Raw genomic sequence first — 10,581 nt, 5'->3', positions numbered from 1 at the left:
AACTGCTGGAGAAGGTACAGAAAAGGGATATGGGTCTTTTTAGTCTTGAGAAGAGAAGACTTAAGGGGGATCTAATCAACGCTTACAAATACTTAAAGGGAGGGTACCAGGAGGATGGAGCTGGTCTTTTTTCAGTGGTGCCCAGTGACAGGATGAGAGGAAATGGGCACAAACTTGAGTATAAGAGATTCCACCTAAATGTGAGGAGGAACTTCTTTACTGTGAGAGTGGTAGAGCACTGGAACAGGCTGCCCAGAGAGGTGGTGGAGTCTCCTTCTTGGAAACATTCAAAACCTGCCTGGACAAGTTCCTGTGCAACCTGCTATAGGTAGACCCGATCTGGCGGGGGTGGGGGGGGGGTGGGCTAGATGATCTCCAGAGGTCCCTTCCAACCCCATATGATTTTATGATTCTAACTGACAGGGTCCTCCTCAGACATCAATCACTGAAGTAAGCAAGCTAAGCACCAAGCCCCAGAGATCCACCAGTTTGTATCCTGAGCATGGCTGATGGGATAGACACCGTGAGCCAGCAATGTGACCTTGTGGCCAAGAAGGCCAATGGCATCCTGGGGAGCATCAAGAAGAGCGCGTCCAGCACGTCGAGGGAGGTCATCCTGCCCCTCTACTCTGCCCTGGGGAGACCCCATCTGGAGCACTGTGTCCAGTTCTGGGACCCCCACCCAGTTCAAGAAGGACAGGGAACTGCTGGAGAAGGTACAGAAAAGGGATATGGGTCTTTTTAGTCTTGAGAAGAGAAGACTTAAGGGGGATCTAATCAACGCTTACAAATACTTAAAGGGAGGGTACCAGGAGGATGGAGCTGGTCTTTTTTCAGTGGTGCCCAGTGACAGGATGAGAGGAAATGGGCACAAACTTGAGTATAAGAGATTCCACCTAAATGTGAGGAGGAACTTCTTTACTGTGAGAGTGGTAGAGCACTGGAACAGGCTGCCCAGAGAGGTGGTGGAGTCTCCTTCTTGGAAACATTCAAAACCTGCCTGGACAAGTTCCTGTGCAACCTGCTATAGGTAGACCCGATCTGGCGGGGGTGGGGGGGGGGTGGGCTAGATGATCTCCAGAGGTCCCTTCCAACCCCATATGATTTTATGATTCTAACTGACAGGGTCCTCCTCAGACATCAATCACTGAAGTAAGCAAGCTAAGCACCAAGCCCCAGAGATCCACCAGTTTGTATCCTGAGCATGGCTGATGGGATAGACTACCCTATTGGTCAGTTTTGGGTCACCTGACTTGTCTCTTCCTCCCCACAGGGTAAACAGCCAAGTCAGCTGACCCTGGTTACCACAGCAACAAGTATAAGCAAGAGCCTCTCTCCTTGAACAGGAAGTCGGCTCTGCTCCACCCCAAACCAGGACATTACCAAGGTAAAAGGTGCAACTTCTTACATCTGTATGTTCCAGTGCAACTATTATTATGAATTATACAGTTTCATAATCATTAATTACTCTTGAAAAAGTCATAAAGGACATATAGCTGATCCCCTGTATTGAGGCAGAATCAACCATAGCTAAGTTTTCCTCTCAGATATTTGTCTAACCTACCTAAAAACAAAAAACCCCCAAAAAAACGCCCAACCAACCAAAGGAAAAAAAAACCAAAAAAATCCAAACTTGTAAATGATGTTGTTACCTACAACATCAGGAATCTGTTTCTTGCACAGGTATCATTATCCCTGAAATGGCTGACCTAAATCCCTTTTATTGCAGTAAAGCGTATAATTTTGGGGGAAATCAATGAAATGAACTGCACATTTAGTTTCATTTAGCATGCATGGGTATTTGCATTGTTCTGAGTCCTTCTAAAGTCCAGACAGAATCAGATAGTGTTTAAGTTTCATTTGCAGGAAGATATACTGTATTTTGTTCATTTTATGAGTAAAGAAACCAGTGATAGGATTGGGATTTCTAATCCTCAATTTACTGGATATTACTGTTAACTTATCATCTGAAGTTGTCTAATTTTTCCCTGACCTCTGACTACTGTTAGTTATATCTTCCTAGTCTGCACAAAATGGTTCCTCTCCATTCGTGATACATGCAATTGTGGAATTTTCTTAGCCAAGATATATATTTTTAGTCCCTTGATCTTAATCTTTCTTTCCTAAGCATGATTGTTGATGTTCTCTAGGAACTTCTTCAGATATCAGTAAGTGACAAAGTTTAACCTCCAAAAATATTTGCAAGTTATTTTTTCATGGAAGTGTTATACCACTCCAGATTAAGAATTTCAGAAACTTAAGGATACTGATCAGCTGGAAAGATAGCTTGGAGAGTAATAGTTCATAATTTCCAAAATTATCTAATATTCTTTTGCCCCAGATGAATGGTCTCTCTACCTCTCTAAAATGGAAATATGTTTCGGTTTCAATGGCTTACCGCACTCTAGGTGTTGTTAGTATGTCTTGGATATTATTTGTGTGATTCAGAAAGTAGAATGTAAAAAATGTTTGAGAAAAACTAAATATTGTTATAGCTACCAAGGTAAAACATCTTGATGTCATTGTGGATCTCTTCTGCTTTTTAACCCCCCTTCTGAAAAATGAGAGGCTCATTTCACATCCCCTTGAGAGCCATCTATTTCTGTTAGCCTAAGCTTTTGCTAGAAGTTTAGTTCATAGTATTACAGAGATGAAAGAGTATTTTTTTTCTAGTATTAGTTTTTGCCCAGAGGCTAGACAGATTGTGTGTGAATTTCAAAATGTTTCTCAGATCTGTGAGTTGACATTATTTTTAAAATCTTGTTTTTCTTTCTTTTTGCTCTTTTCTTTCTTTTACAATCTTCTACTTTATAGGCAGTTATTAAGTCTATCTATTATTAAGGTTGACTGACATTTTCTATTATAACACCTTGTTTTCAAAAGCCTGTAATTTTTGACAAAGCATAACCATAGGGGCTAAAAATTTATTTGCCAAACAACTGCATAAGTTTAATTTCCTGCTTGCTTCCAAAAAATCAATTCTTCTATTTCCTAACAATAGGACATAGAGAAATATTTTTCATATATTTTAAAATATAAAATAAAAATTATTAGTTTTCATATATTATAAAAATTATTGTACATATTTTTAAAGAAGATCTAGCACCTTCATTTGTAGAAAGAATAAACTGAAATTTATAGGAGGAGTTGCTTTTCTGTGGAAAAATAAAGTGATTTATTACTCTTCTGAATATCGTCTAAGTGGGATCAAGTCTACAAAACTTGATGAAAAAGTGACAAATCTCTTCCTTTCTTTTGTGCTTAGTAAAGATTTTTTTTAAATTATAGCTAAATTTGCAACTCAAATCCATGTAAATTGAACCACCTAGTCAGAGTAAAGAAAATGTTGGAGCAATACGCTGTGAGTTGGATGAATATTCTGCTAATGTACGTACCCCTTGCCTTTGCTAGCCTCAGCTTTAGAGGTCTAGCATTAGATCACCTAACATTATGAGAGATTGTTTAAAAGGATGATTTCTGAAAATCCAGATCACTAACTAAAGCTCTAACAAAGAACCAGCTTCCTAAAAAAATTCACTTTGTTTTGCCCCTCTTCCCGTCCCCTCCCTCCCCGTACCTTCCCCCCTCGATGAAAGAGGAATTTTTCTGTTTGGGGACTCAGAGTTTCTCAGAGGAAAAAACACGTAAAGGAAAAAATATGTACCTGTTACTTCAGCTAATATTTACAGAAAATGTCTGTGAAGCTCCCCCTGCTCAGTGAATACCATCCACCTTCCACGGTTGATTCCTGTGTTTGCTCCCTCCCACCTTGAAAGGTGTCCTAGAGCACTCTTTTCAACATCATTGATCAAAAATCAGAAAATGAATCCAGGTCTATGATCTCAAAACCTATTTTTTTGGTGCTCCACTGGGGTTGGTTATGGAGAGAAAAGGAAGACAAAACAGTGAAAGGAGGGTTATGTGTTATCCTTAGATATCCAAATGGTGAATATTAAATGTTAATAGGTGTTATTATTAAGAACAATTATGTGAATGTTCTCTTTTTTAAAGAAATGGTGATTTAAATTAAGACATTAAATCAAAGATACAAACACTTGAAGATCAGCAGAAATTCAGTATTGTAATTAGTAGATGGATATTGTTTCCATGATTATGGTCTATTTTCTTTTCTCTTTAAAGTCAGACTAAACTGACATGGAATTTGAGAAATCCAAAAGTATAGACAGGGCACTTACAGGTGTTGAAAAATTTATACATCTTTGAAAAATAATTCAATATATAATACATTTGTATTGCACACTCTTACTGCATAACAAATCTGGGACAGTTTACAGCTCTTTCATGTGCAAATTACCTCAGATATATTATAGAGAAAAAACATGGGCTCGGGTCTTATCACAAACTAACAGAACAAGAACGTGGCAATCATAAATATTGAAGTCAGGTGTCACACTTCTAGTGCCTTAAGGTAGCTAACAAATGATATATTAACCAGCCACCGGTGGAATATCCAACATTGTTTTCAGGTGAGGGAAAACCTCGCTGGATTATTTTTTAACACTTCCTAAACACACTGTAGCACTTTCTTCTACACAGGAAATACTCCAAACTGTGCTGGGCAAGAAATTTTTATGAGCAGCAAGGGAGGATCAGCTTGCTCCTAGAAAGACATCAGCGCAACCTGGTATGAACAGCAGGGGCCTGGAAATTCTTATTTACACAACTCTATCTATTCAGCACTGTTTAGTAAATGGCTATTTGTTGTAAAAGCTTGTGTCACAGCCTCACCAAGCTCTCTGCTGTGTGTTAACTCATCTACAAAGCCAGAATAGGAGAATGCAAATATAATAATATAATTATAAAACCTCTTAGAAATAAACAAAATGTGGAATGGCTGTGCTACGTAGACACAGATTACTGAAAAGGTCAATGTAGTTCACTAGTTTCCTCTGGTGCATTGAGTACAATCTGTGTCCTATGAACTGACACAGTAAACTCCTGTAGCTTGCTGTTTCTTAAATAGATATCAAATTCTGAGAAATATAAATTACTTTGGCATTAGAATAATACGTTTTTGTGATCCAAAATTTACCCCTTGACGGTTTTGCCAGCACTACATTTCAGCACTACCTTGTTTTTCTCTGACACGGATGTCTATGTAGTGATGCTATTGCATTTTCTATGTTCTTTAAAAATGTAAAATTAAAATATTAGATAAAGTATTATTAAAACATTAGATCAACAGCTTGAACATAAGGCAATATGACATCACTTTTTTAAACTGAAATATGGTCCTAGTGCAATTAGCCACCTCACACGCTCTTCTGATATATCATTCTAGTATTTTTCCAATCAAGAATTTCTAAACCAACGCAACCAAATCTCAGATCTCTTCATAAAAGGAAGTTTAGGTAGATAGTTGTGTGTAGAACATAAAATGTGTGTAGAATAGTATTTCGGAAGAGACTATTTTATTACAGTAAGTAAATGCATACATCTCCTTTCATTCACCAGGTACATACTCTGGCAGTAAATCATCTCTTCTGAAACCGTGTTTGTGATGACATAGAACTCAGACCTTTATCAGTAACAGCACTACACTGAAGTTCAACATTTACTCGGTTGAAGAAAGAGAGTATAAAATATGAGTAAAATATCATGCTTTTTTTTTTAATTCTCTAGTTTTATAAATATTGTTCAGGGAATGTAATTTTTTTTTTCTTTCTCTTTTATGAGTGTTGCTTCACTTGCACTTCCTGCTTGAACTAGTGGCCATCATAAGGTTAACCCTGGACAAACAACATGTACCTTTCAGCGCAACCAGTCAAGAGCGCTGCCTCGCACAGTAGACTCAGATGCATGGCAGGAATAGCATTTACCTGGCTTGCTGGCTGTTCTCAGGTATGTCTCTGACAGAGCAAGAGTTTATCTTTTCAGGGAGCATTCACTAGAGCAAGTCAGCAAAAAACAATTCTTGCCAACTGCACTGAGTGTTCGTGTCTGAAAAATCCAGAAGAGATTGTGTGGTTTCACATGCCACTGCCAATGGCATGTTAACATATAGATGTGAATACCCAGTGATATCAGAGCCCATATTAGAGAGCTGTAAACCCCATTGGCAGAAAAAGGAAAATGCTCATCAGACTGCTGGCTTCACTGTTGTCTCTGAGTGCTTGTTTAAGAGAGGACTAGCAGGACTAAAAAAAAATGATGAGGTCTGCAGATGTATTAATATCAGCGTCTAAGAAAAAAATGAAGGTAATGTTTCCTTGCCATAGTTTTTCTGATGGTGTTTTAAATAACTGATATTGTAAGTTTTCTCAGTGTAACCTGAAAGACATTAAGGACATGTTAATTTTCACACATCATGCTTTTGATACACATTTTCCTCAATACCAGTATTGCAAAGTTGAGCATAAAACATAGTAAGGTAAAAGGTATAAATCTTCAAGAACCAAAGGTAAATTATCCTCCTAATGGCAGGCAGTTTGCTGTCTGTCACCACCTTGAGGTGTGAAACTTCCTATTTCTCATTATAGATCCCATTCAATGTAGTATCAGATGATCACAATCAAACCTGTTGAAACAGTCATACAGTATTACTGTGATACCCACGTTCAGCTTCAGGGTTGAAGAGGGTATTGCTCTAGAAAGGAGTAACATGCAATAATATGGGAAGGATACTCAAGGACAAGAAGTAATTTCTGAACACTGGGGAAAAAAAAACGATTTGTAAAAAAACTGTTTATAAAATGGAATAATTCATTAAAACAGATGTATAGTTTCCAAAGTGGCTTCCTAACCTGGAGACGTTCTATTTAAGAGGCCAATATCTGTGATTTAAATTTATTTTCACAGAATCACAGAATGGTTGAGGCTGGTAGGGACCTTCGGAGACTTGTCTACTCCAAATCCCTGCTGAAAGCAGAATCAGTCAGAGCAGGTGCTCAGGGCTGTGTCAAGTCAAATTTTTAAGTACAGAGACTCCACAACTCCTTTGGGCAATTTGTTCCAGTGTTTGACCGTCTTCACAGTAAAAGATGGTTGTTTTTTTTCCCCCTTATATTGAAATGGAATTTCCTGTATTTCTGCTTGTGGACAATTGCCTCTTGTCCTTTCTCTGGGCACCACTGAGGAGAGTCTGGATTTGTCCTCTTTTCTCCCCCCCTTCAGGTATTTATATGCATTAATTAGACACCCCCCAGAGTCTTTTCTCCAGGCACAGCTCTCAACCTTATTTCAGAGGACAAATGCTCCAGACCTTTAATCATCTTTGTGGCCCTCCAGAATCTCCATATCTCTCCTGTACTGGGGTGCCTGGAGCTGGACCCAGCATTCCATATGTGGCATCACCTGTGCAAAGCAAAGAGGAAGGATCACCTCCCTCGACCTGCTGGCAATGCTTTTACTCATGCAGCCCAGGCTGCTGTTGGCCTCCTTTGTTTCCAAGGTGCATTGCTGGCTCATGGTCAGCTGTTGGCAGCTCTCGAAACCGAAACCAGTTAATTGTATCGAAGCATTTGGAATTAAATATCTTCTGAATGAGCCACTTGAACCAGTCTTTCCTTCATCTTTTTTTTAGGCAGACATCCCAGATGTGTCCCAAATTAACAATTATTTATAGAAGGTGTAGTGGCTTCACGAGGAAAGCTTGAGATTTGTCCCAGAATACCGTGTGGCTTATTAGTCTGTGATCTGGCATTAGGGCCTACTGCATCATGTGAATGAGTTAAGTGAAGATAGTTAAACATCCCCAATAAAGAAACTTGTTTTATGCAGAGGTGTTTTTTCAGTCATTCTAAACATGCTTATCATTTGTCATGACATTTCAAACTTGCTAAGAAGGGAGTAAAATTCACAGCAGGACCAACACTCCTGTCTGACTAACACTGATTTCTATTCCAGTTTCTGAATGGCATTTTCTTTAGCTGTCAGATAAAGGGTCAGACCTAGGGTGTGTGTCAGCTGCATGGAATGTGGTCCTCCATATTTCCGTACAGTGACTGCATACATGCTCCAGATGGATGGAGCATGAGATGGAATTTGATCAAAACATTTTCTACAGAAAAGGACACTACAAAAGACCTACTAAATTATAAAAGCGGTTGAAGGATGTTTCATGGGGACTTGACAGATTGAAAGCTGATGGCACTACTGTCACAGTCTCAGTGGAAATCCAGCTTGATCTCATTAACAACAAAGAGCTAGAGACACACAAAAACAGTAATGAAAAGCAATGATTCAGAATGCAATGGAAACTTATTTAGATGCCAGGGCTGCTGCTGTATGCACAGGGCATACACAAACACTGAACAGGAGAAAAATTCATTATAATGTAAGAGATGAATGAGTTAATGTAACTCAGAGTTAAGAATTTTTTTCGAAGCATTTAAGAAGCAGATTTCTGCAGTAAATCTCTATCGAGGGAGTTTGTATCATAACAAATTGTATCAAAATCATGAGAAATTACAAGAGGAAAATCCCAAAAGTCCAGATGGTTGAATTTAAAATGTTTTAAATTTTTAAAAGATTTTCACTCCTGTCCATGCAGCTCAGACTCAAAGTGGATGCATTTTTCCCTTGTCTGGGTGTTAAAGATGAGATAACTTCTTAATAAGCTGACTACTAAACCCCCCAAAAATATTTGGCAAAAGAATACAATCTTTTCAATATTCATGCATGATATAAGATTGTAAATCCTAACTGCTTAATATGAAAGCAACTCTGTAAGTGTGCTGATGCTTTACTTTTTAGTACGATAAGTACTTTTTGATATTTTAGGAAGAAGATATTACTAAAGAGTAATTTAAATTCCTGTGTTTGTTTTGGGGTTTTGTGTTTTGTGTGTGTGATACACCTTTGCTTGTTTCTTTCTCCTCCTGAGAACACAGTTGTGTTTATTAGGTTTTATTTTATTTAGCAGTCCTAAAATGATATTTTTTAGGAAAAATTAGAAATCAATATCTACTGAACATTATTTGAGATATGCAGCTCTAAAGATGAAGCCTAGTTGTCTTATTTTGTGACCAAGAAAAAGAAACTGTAAAATGATCATCCTAGGTGAAAGACTTTCATGTAAAATTTTGAGATTGAAAGCTGAACTAGAGATCAAGGATGATTTCTAGTATTTTTTTAATTGTAAATAGTCCTCCTTTTTTGGTGCTTTAAGATGTCATGTGGATTTCCACCATTACCTTATAAAACTATAATATTAGCTTTAAATTATAGCCATAGTAGGCTTTATTCTGTTCATAAAAAGGTATTTCTGAAGTTCCTAGAGTGACTCATTAAGCCTCTTAACTGAGCTTTTCCATTAATTTTTTAAAAAATGCTTCAGAGCTATACAGTTCCTAATGCAATAAGATCATTGGCTCTCGCCCTGGTTAGTCCTGTCTTACTGTTGCTTTAACGATCACCAGCCAGTATTTGTTTCATTAGGGTATAACTACTTGAATAGGACCTTTTAGGTTCTTGTATTTGTCCTCTAGTTACTGGATACTCTTACTATGCAAAGCTAAAAAAAAAAAAAGTGAAAACCTTCCTCTTAACCTCTATAGAGGTTAGCCTCTAAAGCAACCTACTTCGTCAGTTGCTCTTAAGGTTTCTTTTTGGAGGGAAATGGTGTGTCCCCAAAGAAGCCTAGATATTGACTCATTTGGTATAGCTCTAAATGGATAATGAACAGGGAGTGAAACAGTTAACAGTCTATGTTTCTTAGCCTATGCAAACAAGCAACATCAGCTCCCCATTCAGCTGTTGTGACATTTAAAACTAGAGTAAAACACTAGAAGATATCTATAATAAGAACCACGACATAAAGTAGCAAAAGATAAGCAAGTATCTGCAAACCTTTATTGAATGCCAAAGCTATTCAGTAGCATCACCTGTAGGGCAAAAATACAAAAAGGCATGCTCTTTATCTCCATAGCTATAATTTCCATAATGCTCGGAGGACTTTAGGTCAGTTCTAAAAATAAAATGTATCTTCGGTAGTTAGCCAGGATTTGAGTTTAATTCATTTCAAACACCAGTTGCAGAGGTGGAAGAGACTGGATGGCTCTGACCTCCCATGGTTAAGAATCAGGACCACTGAAAGCAATTGGTTGAACAATGGTGAGATAGGGGTCAGCTCACAAAGAATCTGTAATTAAAGTTATAAAGAAAAATTTCAAAGTACGTCTTAGCAAGAATTGGCAAATCTTTTCTATGCTGACCCCAGCAATATACGCCAACACGTAAGACAATGATGCATTAATTAGTCTCCAGCGGTATATTGTCAAGAATTAACAGTGTGTGATAACTACTGTATCGTAAGTGACCTTGTTCTTAATGATGCTGGTTAGTTCTGATGTAATTGCTAGTCCTGTCATGTATTTTCTGAGTCATTTCTGCTGTATTGCAGAAATGTCGTTGTGGGTAGATATGGAAAGGGAACTGAATTTACAGCATGTATTAAGGATTAGCACTCAGCTTTACAAGTTTCCCTTATTCTGCATTAGCAGTGATACATATGACTCTGTTGCTGTTGTAATTTAAAAGACCATTTTAAGGTACACTGTATTTTTTTTTTTTTTATTTTCACTTACTGAATGAAAATGTTAAGGGTTGCCAACCTGCTAG

Source organism: Calidris pugnax, unplaced genomic scaffold (assembly GCF_001431845.1).
Source record: "Calidris pugnax isolate Ruff unplaced genomic scaffold, ASM143184v1 scaffold171, whole genome shotgun sequence".
In the NCBI taxonomy this organism is placed as follows: domain Eukaryota; kingdom Metazoa; phylum Chordata; class Aves; order Charadriiformes; family Scolopacidae; genus Calidris; species Calidris pugnax.
Note: the sequence above shows the minus strand (reverse complement) of the source record.